The sequence below is a fragment of the Chenopodium album genome, chromosome 2, assembly GCF_948465745.1.
Source record: "Chenopodium album chromosome 2, dcCheAlbu1.1, whole genome shotgun sequence".
Lineage (NCBI taxonomy): Eukaryota > Viridiplantae > Streptophyta > Magnoliopsida > Caryophyllales > Amaranthaceae > Chenopodium > Chenopodium album.
Genome location: NC_137835.1, coordinates 57,045,706 through 57,065,735, shown reverse-complemented (window position 1 = coordinate 57,065,735; position 20,030 = coordinate 57,045,706).

The window sequence follows — 20,030 nt, the reverse complement described above, 5'->3', positions numbered from 1 at the left end:
AATTAATTAATTAATTAGGCAAAGTTCTTTTAATTCATTAATTTATTTAATCTCAACACAAGTCAAACAAACGGTTAAGAGAAACATAAAATATATGCACAACAAATAATGCACAATTAGTCAAGTAGGCACAATATGATGCAATGAGTTTGCAACCTAACCATGGCTCTAGTTCTCTGAAGTATAGGATATGGGTTAGTCAATAGAGGGTCCGTGGTTAATTGTCCGGATGCACCGCGCGGAAGCCTAACCGTGAAGGGTTGGCGCGAGTGGATGGGACACCGCGAGTTTTAGAAAATACTCGCTTCTATGGTTTGGTGAATTCAACAATCTCGGATGTACCCTTTGTTTCTCAGAGCGTTCAATCAGGTAGATGGAGCATGAATTCCCAGAGGGTTATGTCCATATGTAGAACACATATGGGTTTCATAAAAGTGAGAAAAACTCAATCAGGAAGTAGGATCGAGCAAACAATGCGAAAAACTGGTCGAAGTTAGAACGCATATTTCTGGCTCGGTATTGGAAGAATTTGGCGCCAACAAACAGAGATTGGCGCCAGGTTTTAGCTGTAGCGCCTGGCGACAGAACTGTCGTCTGGCGCTACAGTTAAAATTCTGGCGCTAATTCTCTGGTCGATGACGCTAATTCCTACATGCCTCCGCAGCTTTCTGTGCTCGATATAATTTTCCAGTTTCGCGCAGTGTTATTTCGGTTCTAGTTGTGAAAGATATTTCTCAAATTTCCTACGTATAAAATCCTATGTTTTAACTCATTATGGATGGTCTTTCCAATGAGATCTTTTTTTATGCATATGACAATAATATTAATCAAAATTATGCACATGAAATACTTAGAACGTTTCGAGTCTCATCCACTCATTCTAAATCATTGCCGAAACAAATTCAAGAATTAAAATAGAAATCCTCCCTAGTGGAGTTGCCAAAAACTGGGAATATTTCAAGCGTTAAACCCTAGCTTGAACCCCACTGTGATCATACACTAAAGTATGGTGACGTCCAAAGGGAAAGAAGATAGAGCAAAAGAGTCGCCAACAAGTTTTTTAGGAACTTGTAAACCGTTCACAGGGTGAAGGTTACACCCCTTAACGATCCAAGAGATCGTCAACTCCATAAGGTCTTGAACCAAATAGGGTTCGGGGATGAAGGTACAAATCTAACCTAAAAGAGATTGAACCTGCCCTAATAATAGGCCTCTACTTTATTCTGATCGTATTCATGTGCGCTTTCTGACTAACATGCAATCAATAGGATTACCTTAAACATGTTTATCTATGTTGGTTGAATATTAATGCACAAATAAATCTATAATTGGCGATCACTTGAATTATAATCAAATTAACCCTAAACAAGATTAATAAATTATCTTATTAAGCGTGATTACAAGTACCAATTCCCTTTAAACATGTATAAAAGGTGTGATCAAGCAATAAATATAATCAAGCAACATAATAATAATCAATTATATATAAGTTATCCGTCAATTAACAAATAACATGAAAAAATTAGTAAATTAACAAATTACGTAAAACAATTCGTAAATTAACAAATTACGTAAAACAATTCGTAAATTAATAAATTACGTGAAACAATTCGCTAATTAACAAATTACGTTAAATTATATAATTCGACATAACAATAATCATAATCATAATTATCACATAATTATCATAATCATGTTCATGTTAAAGTATAATAATAGCAAAATCCTAGGCATGATAATAACAAGATTAATAACAAACCCTATCATGTCACTAAGCAATAAAGATCAAATATATAGCCCTAACATGATACTATTAGGAAAGACATAAAAGGCATCATACTTTTAATCATACTTGATATTAAAGTTACCCTAAACATGATACTAGGAATCAAAATAACAATCTAAGCATGATTTCTATATCATAATATCAATTAAACCATTAAAGTACTTACTTGGATGCCTCGTACCTCTTTCTAATGACAAAATACACGCGTTAGTAACTTCAAGGAAAATAATACAAACAATTAAATTAAATAATTGAAATAGAGATTTAGGACCAAACCCTCATAAATTAAAATCTTTCACGTCTAGGGCAAAGGCAACTTCGAATTTGGCTAGGTGTTTCTAAGTCTAATGTATGCAGAATTTGAGAAATTTTCTCTGGTAATCATTAACTTTTATTTTTGCTTAATGGTAAACTCAAAAATTTTTATTATCAATGGTAATCACAAAGTAATATAATTAAACTAATGGTAACTTTGTTAAATAATTTATTAATTCTTTAACCATAGTTTAGCAATTAAAGTGCAAAAAGACACAACTACCCCCATTTAATTACCCTCAACCCCCCTTCTTCCTTTCTCCCCGCTGGCCGCTGCTACTTACTCCCTTTCCAACCACTTGCGCTGCTGCCAAACAGCCCCGCCGACCGCCGCTGCCTCACCTCCCTTCACCGCCGCTGCCTCACCACCCTTCCCTGTATCTCTTGCCCCATCTCCCTCGAAAACTACTTAAATTCATACTCAAAATTAACGAAAATCGACCCCAAAAATCAACAAATTCGAACCTAAAAATCCCCCAAAAATGAACCAGACCCTCGTCTCTTCCCTTAATTTTCCTTACTGCTCTTCATCATCAAAACCCATCATCACAAACAAACGAGCATCATCAAAACCCAGCATCGATCACAAACGAGCATCATCATCAACATTACACAGTCGTTCGATTAAGACATTTGATTTTGCTTTGAAATTGAAGCTTGCGGCTGCAAACTGAGTGTGACGGAGGCTGTTGTGGGACGAATTGGAGGCGCTGGTGATTAATTCGGCGGATGAAGGTGGTTGTAATCATGGTGACGAGGTGATTGCGGCGGTTAGCTGTTGTTTTGATGCTAACCATGGTAGGAGCATAGTAGATGGAGCGAGGGAGATGCGAGGGAGCAGAGGTGCTGCTGAATGGTGGTTGTAATCATGGTGGCAAGGTGGTTTAGTGGAGTAAATTTGGAGGTGATTTGGTGGAGTGGATTTGGAGGTGGTTGGTTGCGAAGGTGGCGAGGTGATTTGGTGGAGTGGATTTGGAGGTGGTTGGTTGCGGTGGTCCGACGCCGTTGTTTGGGTCAATTGACAAAGTTGGTGGTGTGTGTGTGGTGGTAAGTGAGGGATCAAGCTGGGCGGCTCGGGGAGGGGGTTGGCAGGTGGCTGATGGTGGGGAGGGGTTTAGATTTTTTTTGTTTTTGTATATTTTTTTTTAATAATTTAAAGGGTACTAATGTAATTCTATTATTACTTAACCAATATTAACCCTAATTAATCGTTTAATGATGTTTTAATAACATTAATGTTATCATTTGTTTAGTAATATTAATTTGTGATTACCATTGATAATAAAAAAATTCAGAGTTTAGCATTGAGAAAAAATAAAAGTTACTGATTACCAGAGAGAATTTCCCGCGGAATTTTTATATTTGAGAGAAGGCTAGTTTAGAAAAGAGAGAGAGAGAGTAATCAAGAAAATCTTGATAAGAATTGGTGAGAATTGATGATTGAAAACGGAGTTTTTAGAACGCTATTTATAGAGAAAATTAGCCAAAAAGATAAAACATCAAAAACAGAATTCTGACGCAAAAAACCAAGTTAGCGTCAAACGCTGACCTTAGCGCCAGGCGCCAAACGTAGCGTAAGGCGCTACAGCTGGTGTTTGGTGCTGACTCAGAAATTTACGCGTTTTCTTAAAATCAGATAAAAATTGCCGTACAGGAGGATAAAATCGTATTTTCCTCAAAAAAACGTTCTTTGATTCTGATTAAAACTCTAAAAACTCAACAAAAGTCAATTTATCAATGCTAATCGAATTAGGAATGAAAAGAACTTTCTAGAATAATCTAGAAGACTAAAACCATTCCTAATTGTATTGGGAATGATAAATCCATATTAGGCCCTCTCCTAGATCATTGGGCCGCATATAAGGCTCAAACCAGGCCCAGTTCAGTAAATTGGCCATAACTTCCTCAATATTCATCGGAATTGGGCTCATACTATATCGTTGGAAAGCTCTTTTCAAGCCCCATCCAACTACACTACTATTGGACCCATATCATGGACAAACCAAACTAGATTGACTGTTTTCTTAAAATAGGTTTTCAAAAACAGAGAGAAGAGAAAAGAAATTAAAACTATCCGCAACACTAAACTTTTCACACTTTCACTTTATTCGATTATGATTCGACGTGAAAGGTACTCATCACTGGGTTTGGTTTTGGGGAGACACAAACGGGTGTCTACAGTCACTAAACAATAAAGATCAAATATATAACCCTAACATGATACTATCATGATATTAGGAAAGACAATAGGAAGCATCGCATGAATCATAATAACAACCTAAGCATGATTTCTATATCATAATATCAATAAAATCAATTAAAGCACTTACTTGGATGCCTTGTACCTCTTTCTAATATCAAAATACACACGTTAGTAACTTCAAGGAAAATACTAAACAAAACAATTAAATTAAATAATTGAAAGAGAGATTTGGGACCAAACCGTCAGAAATTAAAACCTTTCACGTCTAGGGCGAATGCAACTTCGAACTTGGCTAGGGGTTTCTAGATCTTGTGAATGCGGAATTTTGTATGCAAAAGGCTAGAGAGAGAAGAGATCTTTAAAACTAGAGAAAATAAGAAAAATCACTGTTGTTGATGATGGAAAACGGAGGTTTTAGGAGGCTATTTATAGAGAAAATCAGTCGAACGGATAGAAAAACAAATAAGAGTTTCAATGAGAATAAAACTCGATTAGCGCTAGACGTTGGTCATTAGCGCCAGACGCTAAGGCTAGCGCCAGGCGCCAAGCATTAGCGCCAGGCGCTAATCCCTGTCGTCAGGTGCTAGTAATTATTTTCACGCGTTTTCTTAGTTTGATAAAATTTAGTCGTACAGAAGGGAAAAATCGTATTTTCCTTAAAAACATTCTTTTATTCTGATTAAAACTCTAAAAAGTCAACCAAAGTCAATTTATCAATGCTAGATATTAGGAATGAAAAGAATTTTCTAGAAGAATCTAGAAGACTAAAATCAATTATAATTGCATTAGGAATGATAAATCAATATTAGGCCCTCCGCTAGATCATTGGGCAGCACATAAATATCAAACCGGTCCCAGTTTAGTAATTTGGCCATAACTTCCTCATTATTAATCGGAATTGGGCTTATAATATATCGTTGGAAAGCTCTTTTCAAGCCTCATCTAACTATACTATTATTGGACCCTTGCCATGGACCAAACCAAACTGGATTGGCTGTTTTCTTAAAATAGGTTTTCAAAAAACAGAGAGAAAGAAAAGAAATAAAAACTATCCGCAACACTAAACTTTCCACACTTTCACTTCATTCGATTATGATTCGACGTGAAAGGTACTCATCACCGGGTTTGATTTTGGGGAGACACAAATGGGTGTCTACAGTTAGAGATCTAAAAGAAGACCAAATATTTTTTTTTGAAGACAAGAAGACCAAATATTTAGAAGAGTGCAAGCTGTTTAGTTAATTATTCAAATTTACTTATATATATTGACGATACTTATATATTTTTGATAATAATAACTTTCATTTCATATCTCAAGAATTAAAGTATTCTTTTATTTGTACTAGAGTTTTCTTAGCTACATCATTTTTTTCTTAAATTATAGTATCATACAATCTATCTTAAACAATAATAATCAATGTGTAGTGATTTACACAATTGAATTTCAAAAACGTGGCCTACCTCATGCTCACATATTATTGCTCTTGCGCCAAGAAGATAAGTATCCTACTGTTGATGATATAGATAGGATTATTTCTGCTGAAATACCAGATCAAAATATACAAGCTCATTTATATAACTTAGTTCGTGATAGCATATTGGCTAAAGTCGTATTACCAAATCAAAAGTAATTCCTAAATCCTCTAACTAATGCAGATAGGGTAGTAGGGTCGAATCCACAGGGAAACGAGTCTTTCTATTCCTAATTAATTAATATAATCTAGATTATAGAGTAACAAATTAATAATATGGAAAGGAAACTAAACTACGAAGATTATGAGTAAAGAGAAATCAATGAATGAAGGCCTAGGGCATAGGTTCACCAATAAATAACATTCCAGGGTAGACATAATAATCAATTATCAATGCATCAATTAATTAGATCATAAAGGGCTTTCGCTATGTATTACAATCACAGAACTAATCTACCGGTATTAATCTCATCTCTCGAATCTCGACTTAACCATTTATAAATTAACCTGCCTATTGAAACTAAGCCTAAATATCAATTCTCATCTCTCGAATCTCGAATCAATATTGCTAAACTCATACATAAAAGACGAGCGCTAATCTAGTTGCAGAGCATTAAATCAATCAATAGGAAATTAATCAAGCATTGATAATCAACAACAATAATTTATTTATGGATCCCCACAAACCCTAGAAAGAAAACTACTCAGACATAATTAAAAATAAACTAATCAAAGCAATTAAACAAGACATGATGAAAGAAATAAAGTAAATAACTGAGATTAAAGTAGAAGAAATCGTTACCAAAGTAATCGGAATTAAAGAGTTGAATTAAGAACAAAGTAGAGAACAAAGTTGTAGAGAGAGAAAATAATCTAAAACTAAATAGAGAGAGGAAGTCTAAGAGAAGAAGTCCTAAACAAAAAGCATTAAATCGTATTTATACAAAAATAATTACTCCTAATAAAAAGCTAAGAAATTTCGCTGAACATAACTCCTAAAAATATCGCGCCCGATTGGGCCCGCCTTTTTTCCATTATGGGCATCTCTCGCGCCCGGTCGGGCGCGAACTCGGGCGCAAGGTAATCTTCCTCGCCCGGTCGGGCGCGCCTTCGGGCGGTGCCTATTTTGGCCGGGCCACACTCCTTTGCAACTTGGACTTCTCGATTGGGCTTCGATTTTCGGCCCAATCCGGATTTCCTCTTCTAGTCTTGAATACTCGGTCCAAATGCCTTGGAATCTCAAATGTTGATCCCTTAATCACTAGTTCAATGACTTTAACCGGCCCTGGGCTATGAAATCTGGTCGTGCTCCTCCAATGCTCGTAGTCACTTCATAATATCCCGAGAAAATGCACCAAAAGTGCAAATCCCTACAAAAGTCAACTAAAACTACAAAAACACTAGAAAACACAAATTAGTAATAAAAGTAGATCTAAAGAGCCAAAAACACTACCAATTATGACCAAGGGATGGGGTAAAGCACTATATAAAATGAACATATCAAACTCCCCCAAGCAAAACCTTTGCTTGTCCCTAAGCAAAGATCTCATCAATGAATAAATAAATACATGCCTCACCCCAAATAGTCAAAATCAAGCACAAAAAATTCATGGCAAATCTAATAAACATGCTTCAACATCAACCAATCTCATTCATCCAATCACTCATCCTCCCTAACAATTGTCAAATAGAGCAAACCACAAGAGCATATAGAATTCAAGACTAGTGCTCACACACTCAACTCTTATATATGTGGCGAGTAAAAGATGTACTCGATCGCTCCATCCCAACCCCTTTATGTGAACAATGCCCTCCCAAACTCACAACTCTTGTGTGTTTAAAAAGACAAGCACTCAACCTATTAGTCGACTCGAAATATGCCAAGTCATACCTTGCATTGATACACAACACTTTCACATTCACACGACTCTATGCATAACGTCGGAAAAGCTTGTAATGTAAGGCTAGGTAAAAGGGTAGGAAATATTTGGGAAAATGTGAGAGAAAAGCCATGATTAAGGGAGCAAAACCTAATAAAACCAAGGTCAAAAATAAATAATGACCAATCTCTCCAACATACTCAACTCTAACAAAAGTTCACCAAATATAACTCCAAACATAACAAACAATCCCAACACTTACAATATCACTCACAAAAGTACAATAATATAGAACTTGAGTGAATAAACAAACTTTACTTTCCAAACTCTGATTTTCATTGAAACTCACTTTTTTTTTTCTTTGTTTCTTTTGATCAACCTCCTACGAGAACATTTGAACATTAAACAATTTTTTTCCTAGTTTTGCTCTTTTTTTCTCTATTGAATTCACTTATTTTTTTCACTTTTCTTTTTTTCTTGAACTTTTCGTTTTATTTTTTCATAACATCATACTTAAATTTTTTTTCTCAAGAAGATTAAACTTTCAAAGTCATCAAAAATAAACTCAAAACCCACCCAAATTGTGCAAATATTAAGCACACTACAAACTTCCTCACCTCACTCACTTATAGCTCCCCCAAAATAAAGAACATTGATTTAAGTTGACAAAAAAAAATCCAAAAAAAAAATTAAACTTTTTTCAAGGTTAGTACTTGCCAATTTTTCATTGATTATTTGGTTATCATTAATCCTTATCCATATTTATTGTTCTTTCATACTCGTAGTATTTAATGGAGATTCAGGTTGAAGTTGTTTACTTTCAATTATCTTTACCAATAACAAACTATCCTACGGAGTATGCATATCCTATTTCGTAAAAAAAAAAAAAAAATAAATAAATAAATAAAAAAAAAAAAACTCATATCAAACCCTTTTTTTAAAAAAAAAACAAACTGAATATATGTTTAATATTTGATCTTCCAGCCTATATTTTTTTGTAGGTTTATTTTTTTAAGAAAAAAAATATATGTATTTTTTACATAATTGACTAAATATAATCTATACTCCAATAATTATTTTAATCACTTTAATAAATAAATCTAACCCCAGTTTTACAAAAGACTGGTATCCGTCCTTAACATATACTCACATGATTAGATGAAATCCACCATATATATATGCACACACAAAAATAGTATATATATGCATGAAAGAATTGTACATGTACTATGCATGCATTAAAGGATTGTCACAATGCATGCATGAAAGGATTGTCACTTTTTGCATGCATGAAAGAGTAATAGTTGTTATAAAGAGTATTGGACAACTTTCTCTAAAAAAAAATGGAGTAATGGACATGTCATAAGTTGTCATATTCTTCTTGATTCAAACTATAATAATGAGGAAAATTTAATAATCCCAAATTTTTTTTTTCAAACTACAAAATCAATTACGGTATTAAAATTTAAATGTTGAGTACGGTTAAAGTTAATTATTCGATACAATCCTGCGTTAAGTTTTGCTTATTCGATATAAACCTTCGTCAAGTGATGGTTGACGAATATAATTCAAATGTTGGGTTTACCCAAAGTTAAACAGGAATATCTAAAAGCGGTATAAAATTCAAATGTTGGATACGCCTAGAGTCAATTATCCGATATAATTCTACATTAAGTTTTTGCTTATCTTATAGTATAATTACCGTCTAAGCAAACCTCTTATGCTCATAACCTAATAATCGTATTGTCTTTAAATTGTTAGAATTTTGCAGGAAAACAAAGTGACATCATAGTCATATTTATCTAATGTGAGATATGTTTTTAAAAATTTTGTTATATATTTATTTATATATAAATAAATTTTACGAAGTATAACTATTTGAAAACATGTACATGTATTATGTTATTTTATTTGAATCTATCATAAAAAATTATATTGGCTTCATGTACTATCCAAGTTATAAAAACTTGTATTAATATTATCCATGCAATCGAATTAAACAATGATCGACATGATATGATACGGAGTATAAATTTAGCGTACTTGAAATAAAATTTTATTATTAGAATATTTAATATCTTTTTGTAAAATGTATACCCGCACGGATACACTCTAGTATGGAGTAATTTGTAAATTGGTATACTTACTCTAGAGTTGCAAGTTATACATACTTGTATAAGCTTTAGTTACACAATGATTAACATTATACATGCGATCGAGTTAAACAATGATCGAAATGATACAAATTTCGCGTATTTTATAATTTTATTATTAGATTATTTAATATCTTTCTTTAAAATGTATGTCCGCACTGGTACACTCTAGTATAATAGTATGGAGTAATTTGTAAATGTGTATACTTACTCTAGAGTTGTGAATTATGACCTCACACATGACATTAAATGAGAAACTAAGCTTTCTAAATAATCTTCAACTTCAACTCAAATAATAAAAGCAACAAATCTTAAAGTTGTTGCCTCCTACATACCACCCCCTTCTAGTACTTCGGCCACCACCCGTGTTGCCATTGGTAGTCACCAAAGGTGTCTCCACCTGTAATTCCCTCTTATTCGCCCATGCATATGTAGTTTCTTTAACGAAAAAATATATTGCTTTTGTTTTACATTGCACATCCTCATGGTGAGGGGTACGCTGCTGCCCACTTGAACTTATTTCCGCATGAGTGACTTCGGGCAGCTCAAGAGCTCCCTCACACTACCGGCCACGCATAGTAGCTGTTGTGGGGGATAGGGGACTGATAAGTGGCTTTCGTAGGTAGGCTGCGGCCTTCTGCCCTATGCCACTGCTTGCGGAACTCACTGTCCCCTCCCCCTCATAATATTTTAAAATTATCATTAATTTCAATTTGACTACTTCAATTTCACCATCTTTAATTATTAATGTTGCTTAAAGTTTAAATTACAAATAATTTTGAAGCTAATAATCTTGGACATTTATGTTTTTTTTTTTGTTTTTTTTTTTTTTTTTGTTTAGGATATTTTTTATGCTAGTAAAAAAAGCACTATGACAGCTAGTCAAGAAAGCGTAAGCTCAAATGATGTACCGGTCTTGCGAAACCCATCCTTCAGGGTCCATATGTTTCCAATCTATGGCCGAAATGATGTTCTAGTATGAGCATAATAACTCATTAAATACAAATTAGACTTAAGGCTTATAATTAATCGTTATTTTGATCATCTACCGTGTTGTAAGCAGAATGTGCCGATATCCTTTGCCAATCATTATTTTAGTGACCTCCATGATGGTCTGATGGATGTCAAGCTATGTTTGAGAGGCAGAATGTGGGATGATGATATGGTCATAATGTGATACAAAATTCCATTATTGTATGCAATATCCTTAATGGCGTCGATAGAGTAATTAAAGACGAAGATATCCCCGAGCTTACACATGTGTTTGTTAAATTAGTTAGCAAAACTCCAATAGTTTTTTAATTTAAATTAGAACAACCTTAAATGTAATTTGTTTGTTGTTTTTTTTTTTTGTTGTTTATGGATCTTAACTTTAAGCCTAATAGTTTTAAAAGTGTATCGTTCTATTTCTTATAAATATAATAAAATCTAACAAACAAACAAATACAATTGGAAGGTGTCTAATATAATCAGGAATAAAGCTTGATACTTGAATGATATAGAACATCTTCTTCCACAACATATTCTCAATATGATCAAGGCCACTCCTTTATCAAGGTTTTCTAACCTAGAAGATTTCATCACATGGAATTTGAGCAAGGATGGTATTTTTAATATTAGATCAGCTTACCATTTTCTTCTAAAAGGGAAGTGTTTAGCTTCTTCTAATTTAAATTCCTGGAAAAGTTTATGGAAAATTCAGACTCCTTTTAAATATAGAATGTTTTTGTGGAATTGTGCTCATTCGATTTTGCCAGTGGCTGAATCTTTGGCGAGTTATATGCCTCTAATTTCTCCTATATGCTCAAGATGCAATCTTTTCTCAGAATCTCACATGCATATCTTTAGGGATTGTTTTGCTTCTTCTATCTTATGGAATGATATCTTTGGGAAAGTTTATCTTCCAAAAATTTTGATTTTAATATTTTTAAAAATTCGACTTGGAAGATTTGGATTAATTATAATCTAAGTTTGGATAGGAGATGGAAACTGATTTTTAGTACTGCTTTGTGGCATATCTGGTTACATAGAAACAATACCATCTTTGAGAATAAGCAAATTGGTTCAATCTCTCTTTTTACTAAGTTCTATTTCGACTATAAGATTTCTAGCTCCTTGTTGCAGGTGAATAGCAAAAGGAAAAACAATGAGTCAAGTTCCTCTGCCACAGTTTGGGAAGCGCCTAGGGATGGCTATTTTAAAATAAATACTGATGGTGCTTGGCTCAACTCAGCTGTCTCTTCTGGAGGGGGTGTCATTAGAAGGTCTGATGGTTCTTGGTATGTGGGCTTTTCCTGCAAATACGATGCTATCTCTCCCCTTCTTACTGAGTTGTATGCCTTGAATGACGGTCTCTCGATTGCTGATGATCTAAGGGTTAAGAAAGTGATCGTGGAAACTGACGCCAAGGTTCTTAGGGATATGCTCATGACAGCAGGACCTAATCCTCACCACGAGTTAGCTGCAGCAATATGTGATGTTGCTACTGTTCTTTCCAAGTTTGAAGTAGCTGTGGTGACTCATATCCCAAGAGAGGCTAATGAATTAGCTCATCGCCTTGCTGTTTTTGGAAGAGAGATGGCGGTTGGATACAAAACACACTACTTGGTTCCCGATTGCGTTTCTGAATTGTATGAAGCAGAAAAGGAGCGTGTTGCAGAGGCAGCAGCTGATCACTATTCATGTGGGTGTTCTTCTCTTAGTCTTGGATGTCTATAGCTTTTGGGTTGGAAGTATGGTTGAAAATAGTTGTTAGTTTAATTTTTTGGTTGCTGGATGTTTTTTGGTTCACTACTGTTGTACATATAGCTCCTTGTGTTAGCTTTATTTCGGATGTATTTATAGCCTGTTGCATAGGCGTCTTTTGCTGCAAAATCGATCTTCATTGTAATTATGGGATGCTCATTGTAAATATTAAGGCTATAGCCTTTTAATATATATATCTAATAGTTATGTTAAAAAAAAAAAGGAGCTTTTGGTTGTAAAAACAAATTAGATATCTGATTGGTTTCCAATACTAAATAACCCCTATAGTGTCTGAATAATTGATACTATAATTATTACTGGTTTTGAAAAAACCCTTTAGTATTTGATGGAGATTCACGTTGAAGTTTGTTTACTTTAAATTATCTTTACCAGTAAAAAACTATCTTATGGAGTATACATACATATATATGTATATGTATATATTTGATCTTCCAGTCTATATTTTTTTGTAGGTTTATTTTTTTAACCAAAAAAATATATATTTTTTTACATAATTGACTAAATATAATCTATACTCCAATAATTATTTTAATCACTTTAATAAATAAATCTAACCCCAGTTTTACAAAAGATTGGTATCCGTCCTTCACATATACTCACATGATTAGATGAAATCCAATATATATATATATATATATATATATATATATATATATATATATATATATATATATATATATATATATATATATATATATATATATATATATATATATATATATATATATGCACAGACAAAAATAGTATATATATGCATGAAAGAGTTGTACATGTACTATGCATGCATGAAAGGGTTGTCACTATGCATGCATGAAAGGATTGTAACTTCTTGCATGCATGAAACAGTTGTAGTTGTTATAAAGAGTATTGGACAACTTTCTCTCAAAAAAAAAAAAAGGAGTAATGGACATGTCATAAGTTGTCATATTTTTTTTGATTCAAACAATAATAATGAGGAAAATTTAATAATCCCAATTATTATTTTTTTCAAACTACAAAATCAATTATGGTATTAAAATTTAAATGTTGAGTACGGTTAAATTCAATTATTCGATACAATCCTGCGTTAAGTTTTGCTTATTCGATATAAACCTTCGTCAAGTAATGGTTGATGAATACAATTCAAATGTTGGGTTTACCCAAAGTTAAACAGGAATATCTAAAAGCGGTAAAAAATTCAAATGTTGGATAAGCCTAAATCAATTATCCGATATAACTCTGCATTAAGTTTTTGCTTATCTTATGGTATTACCATCGTCTAAGCAAACCTCTTATGCCCATAACCTAATAATCGTATTCTCCTTAAATTGTCAGAATTTCGCAGGAAAACAAAGTGAAATCATAGTCATAGTTATCTAATGTGAGATATATTTTTAAAAACTTTGTTATATATTTATTTATATATAAATAAATTTACGAAGTATAACTATTTGAAAACATGTACATGTGCTATGTCATTTTATTTGAATCTATCATAAAAAATTTTATATTGGCTTCACGTACTATCCAAGTTATACAAACTTGTATTAATATTATGCATGCAGTCGAATTAAACAATGATCGACAAGATATGATAAGGAGTATAAATTTCGCATACTTGAAATAAAATTTAATTATTAGAACATTTAATATCTTTTTGTAAAATGTATACCCGCACGGATACACTCTAGTATGGAGTAATTTGTAAATTTGTATACTTACTCTAAAGTTGCAAGTTATACATACTTGTATAAGCTTTAGTTACACAATGATTAACATTATACATGCGATCGAATTAAACAATGATCGATATGATATAAATTTCGCGTATTTGAAATATAATTTTATTTTTAGATTATTTAATATCTTTTTTAAAATGTATATCCGCACTGGTACACTCTAGTATAATAGTATGGAGTAATTTGTAAATGTGTATACTTACTCTAGAGTTGTGAATTATGACCTCACACATGACATTAAATGAGAAACTAAGCTTTATAAATAATCTTCAACTTCAACTCAAATAATAAAAGCAACAAATCTTAAAGTTGTTGCCTCCTACATACCACCCCTTTCTAGTACTTCGGCCACCACCCGTGCTACCATTGGTAGTCACCAAAGGTGTCTCCACTTTTAATTCTCTCTTATTCGCCCATGCATATGTAGTTTCTTTAACGAAAAAATATATTTCTTTTGTTTTACATTGAACATCCTCATGGTGAAGGTTACGCTGCTGCCCACTTGAACTTACTTCCGCAAAAGAGACTTCGAGCAGCTCAAGAGCTCCCTCACACTGCCGGCCACGCATAGCAGCTGTCGTGGGAGATAGGGGACTGATAAGTGGCTTTCGCAGGTAGGCTGCGGCCTTCTTCCTTATGCCACTGCCTGCGGACCTCACTGTCTTTTCCCCCTCATCATATTTTGAAATTATCATTAATTTCAATTTGACTACTTCAATTTCACCATCTTTAATTATTAATGTTGCTTAAAGTTTAAATTACAAATAAATTTTTAAGCTAACAATCTTGGATATTTATGGTTTTTTTTTTTTTTTTTTTTTTTTTTTGGTTTAAGATATTTTCTATGGCTAGTAAAAAAAGCACTATGACAGCTAGTCAAGAAAGCGTAACCTCAAATGATGTACCGATCTTGCGAAATCCCTCCTTCAGGGTCTATATGTTGTCAATCTATGGTCGAAATGATTTTCTAGTATAAGCATAATAACTCATTAAATACAAATTAGACTTAAGGCTTATAATTAATCATTATTTTGATCATCTACCGTGTTGTATGCAGAATGTGCCGATATCCTTTGCTAATCTGAATTTTAGTGACCTCCATGATGGTCTGATTGATGTCAAGCTATATATGTTTGACAGGCAGAATGTGGGATGATGATATGGTCATAATGTGGTACAAAAATTCCATTATTATATGCAATATCCTTAATGGCATCGGTAGAGTAATTAAAGACGAAGATATCCCCGAGAATACACATGTGTTTGTTGACTTAGTTTGCAAAACTCCAATAGTTTTTTAATTTAAATTAGAATAACCATAAATATAATTTGTTTGTTGTTTTTTTTTTTGTTGTGTATGGATCTTAACTTTAAGCCTTATAGTTTGAAAAGTGTATCGTACTCTTTCTTATAAATATAATAAATTTTTCTAACAAACAAATACAATTGAAAAAGGAGCTTTTGGTTGTAAAAACAAATTAGATATAAGATTGGTTTCCAATACTAAATAAACCCTATAGTGTCTAAATAATGGACACTATAATTATTACTGATTTTGAAAAAACCCTTTAGTAATGAAAATTTCTGATACTAAAAATATACTTTAATACTGTATAACAAAAGTACTCTTATATTTGAATGTACACATTACAGGAGACTTTTTTATTTCAAATTCTCAAGTATACAACTAATTTATAAATAATTCAAATTAAATATATATTTAAAATTGTAAAATTTTTATTTTATATCTATGTCATTATGTATAGCTCTAATACAAAAAACTTAAGTATACATGCTTGTAATACAAAGTGCATTTTACATCACCACCACCACCACCATTATTCAAGATATACTATTGTACTGCTTGATATCATAACATAATGTTTTTGTATAACAAAAGTGTATAGTAGCTACTAACTACTTGATCTCTAAATAATACACTTGCATCAACGATCTTCAAACTTGGACATTCTAGATCATCACAAAGTTAAGAAGGGAAAAAAAAAGTTGTTTAGAAGGGAAAAAAAATTCGTCACATATAAGAGCCTCCAACAACATAATTAACATCATACAAGTATACAACAAAGGCATACAACACTACAATTGTTTTAAACTCGTATATCCATAAATTCAAATAAGTGTAACTCAAATAAGTCTAATCATTGGGAAATCGACACAATCTCTAACATTTCATAATGTTAAAAGAATGAAACCCAAAAAATTATGTAACATGCCCGTAAAATAAATAAATACATAAAATAAAATATAATTATGAAACGTGTGTAGTCCGTCCCACCCGGTTGACAATCGTGGTTGCACCACTTTTGGCCTTGGATTGTAACTTAGCTGCTAGTTTCTCGAAATGATTCTCTAGAGCTTACTAATCCTACTTTCAAGTGTAGAAATATCAAAAGGGAAATGATATGCATTATCATCGTCAATAAGCACATGATTATCAAATGAGCTGGTCACTAACTTTGGATTTACACATTTAGCTTCCTTGCCAAGTTCATCAGTAACAAGACTAGCATACTCTGTTTTGTTACAGATTGTGTCCTCGTGAATCTTCTCGTGTTTATCAATTTCCGACGTTAGAGTATCTGCTGAGCTAGGAACTTCATTATCAACATTCTGTTTGCAAAGAGATGGACTGACTTCATTCACAATATCATGGCTTTCTTTAGGATTGACGCCCATGTTGTCACAGGATGGGATGGTTTCAGTGTGCATCACCACCGCAAAATTAGCACTTCTGTCACTGCTCATACATGTTCATGCGCCTTGTCCAGTAAGTTTCCACTTGTTCCATCAGCATTTAGCAAATTCATTCCCAAAGATATGTCGATTACAAGCACAACAGAATAAAATGCCACTATATTAGTTAAACATTCTATTCAAATAGCTAAAAAAAATCTTGAGCTATTAGTTAAAATTTACTTTGTAAGTTATATCCCTTCCTTTAAAAAAAATATATACTTCATAAGTTATACCCCTAAGGTTATGCCAACTATATCCCTAAAAATGTCTATTTACATATATACCCCCATTTATAAATACATTATAATATCAGCAAGCCTTAAAAGGCAACTAATAGTGCAAATCTAGCGACCTTCAACATTACCCAGAAATTTAAAATATATAATCAACAAAATCAATAAGCTTAAATTGCAAATTTAGCATAATATAATTAAATTTTACAACTTTAAAGCATTTCACTCACGAATGGAGTCCTTGACAACCCATAACCTTTAAATGTCGGCACAAGGCGATGGTCGTGGATTGTTGTAGTCGAAGAAAAAAATGGGAAATGATATTATTGATTACTGAAGGGCCATTAAACTAGTATGGAGAGAAGAAAAGAGGAGTATAAGCATATGAAATGGGAAAACAAGGGCATAGAGAAAGAAACAACTGAGGGATAGATAAGAAGGAAAGAGGTGGAGGATCCAAGAGAATAAGAAGAGATAGATAAAAATAAAATTAGGGTTTTTAGTTTTTATATGAAGGCAAGGGAAAGGCTGATGGTAAGTGGGCTTATGCTCTTTTGGGATGTCATTCGGTTTCTTATTCAGTTTTCGATTTTTTAAGACCCAAAACCGAATCCAAACTGTTATCCATATTTTAAAAAAATTTCAATCCAATTCAAACTGAATTATATTTATCTCTTGTCATGGCCCTCACCTATACCCACTATTACTTTTTTTTTTATATCATTCCTCTCACTACACATTCGTTACTTATTAAAATACGGAGGGAATAAATATACATACATACGCATTTTAAAATATCTATTTTGCTAATAATAGACTTTCGTAATAAATTCATTTTACAAATTAATAACTTAGCCAGATTCAATTTTTTATAATTAAATATAACGTTAATTAAAAAATAGTTAATAAAAGTTACCGTGCGTGACACGAGACCTAACTTAGTATATATATATATATATATTAGACAAGGATATTTTAATAATTCTAACCCACCATCCCAAATTTTAAGGACAAAAAAATGAAATAATAACAAAAAAAAAAAAAAAACCTCATGATAAAAATGAACTTCTAATTTTTGTCATTTAAAAATTGTAACAATCATATTTGACGGGATACCAATGAACTTCTAAATCTCGGCCCATGTCCCGACCCGAGAAAACCGGGTACCCGGATTTCGGGTACCCGATTTTCTCGGGTCGGGATATAGGGGACCCGAGTTTATTAGCTTACATTTTTTTAACAAGTACTTTTATTTTAATTTTTTAACAAAATCTTACCATCTTTGGAGTCCAAGTGAGTTATAACTTACGAAGTATAATCAACAAATTATAATTAATTAAAACAGAAATTAATTTACCAAAAAAAAAAAAAAAAATTGCTGAAGTTTTAGTACACACAACAAATATTAATCCTTTAACAAGCAAAATACCATTAGAAATTACAATTTACAATGAATTAAGATCTTTCAAACCCATCATAATCAAGAACCAACACAACAACGCCCTTTTCCAACATGTCCATCGTGTCTCCTTACCTTGGACTCGTGGAGTACTATAGGCTGCTGTGGTGGGAGATCTCATTGTAATCCCCCGTATTTTTAAATATTTTACAAATGAAAAATTATTTTATTTATAATATTTATTTGTTATTTTTCATAATTTAATTTCAAAAGTTTCAAATTATTAATCTGGGTCGAAAATTATTTGAACAAATTATTTTATGCACCTTTATTCTACAATTTATGTCCAATCACACAAGCCTAACCCATTTGTTTACTTAATCGACCCAATATTTTTATGAGGCCCAATCTTCCTATTTACCCTACAATTCTCTCCTATAAATACCCCATGAATCCCCAAAAATTTCCCACACAAAAAGGTTAGTCTTATTTTCTTTCTCCTTAGTTTTACTAATTTGTGTAATTATAATTATTGATTTATGGGTTTTGATTATATTGTTTGAAATTAATTTAATTAGTATCAAATTGTATTTTGTTGATTAAACTTTATAATTTCAGATTTTATAAGTGTCATAATTTTCAGATTTTGTAAATTTTATAACCTAGGGTTTTTAATTATTGAAAATCATGATTCTAGGGTTTTTATGAATAATTGATTTAGGGCTTTTATAGTAATGATGTTTTGAAATTTTGGTGATTATAACTAATGATTAGTTTAACTTAATTTCAGATTATTTAAAACTTAAATTTGGGTTTTAATTTTTAGATTTCCATTCGTTAATATTAATCCCGTTTTAATCCCGATCAGGTTAGTTTTTCCGCTGTATTTTCTGATAAAGCCTTAACGTTTGAACACGTGGCGGTAGCACGCCAGTAATTCTCTTGGATTTTGTTCAGGGTATTTACAGGTTTTAAGAAAGAATTATTGGGGTGTTACAAAGTGGTATCTGGGAGCTTAGGTTCGATTTAATTACCACTAAAGTCAATTTAAAGTTTTTGGGCGCCTATTGTTTTTAAATCTAACAATTTTGATTTAAGTACTTGATTTAAAGTTAAAATGTTATTTTTGAAAATTATTTTATTTAAAATTAATTAATTTAGCATTTATTTAAAATAATAAGTATGTATTTATATATAATTAAATTAGTGTGTTATATAAATATTTTAAAATAAATGAATTTGAATATTCATTATACTCTTTTAACTTGGGTACTATTTGTGTCATTTTATCGGTGAGTTTTGGGTAGTCTTAGGATGGGCATATAAGTTGATGAATTCTTTTTATGTG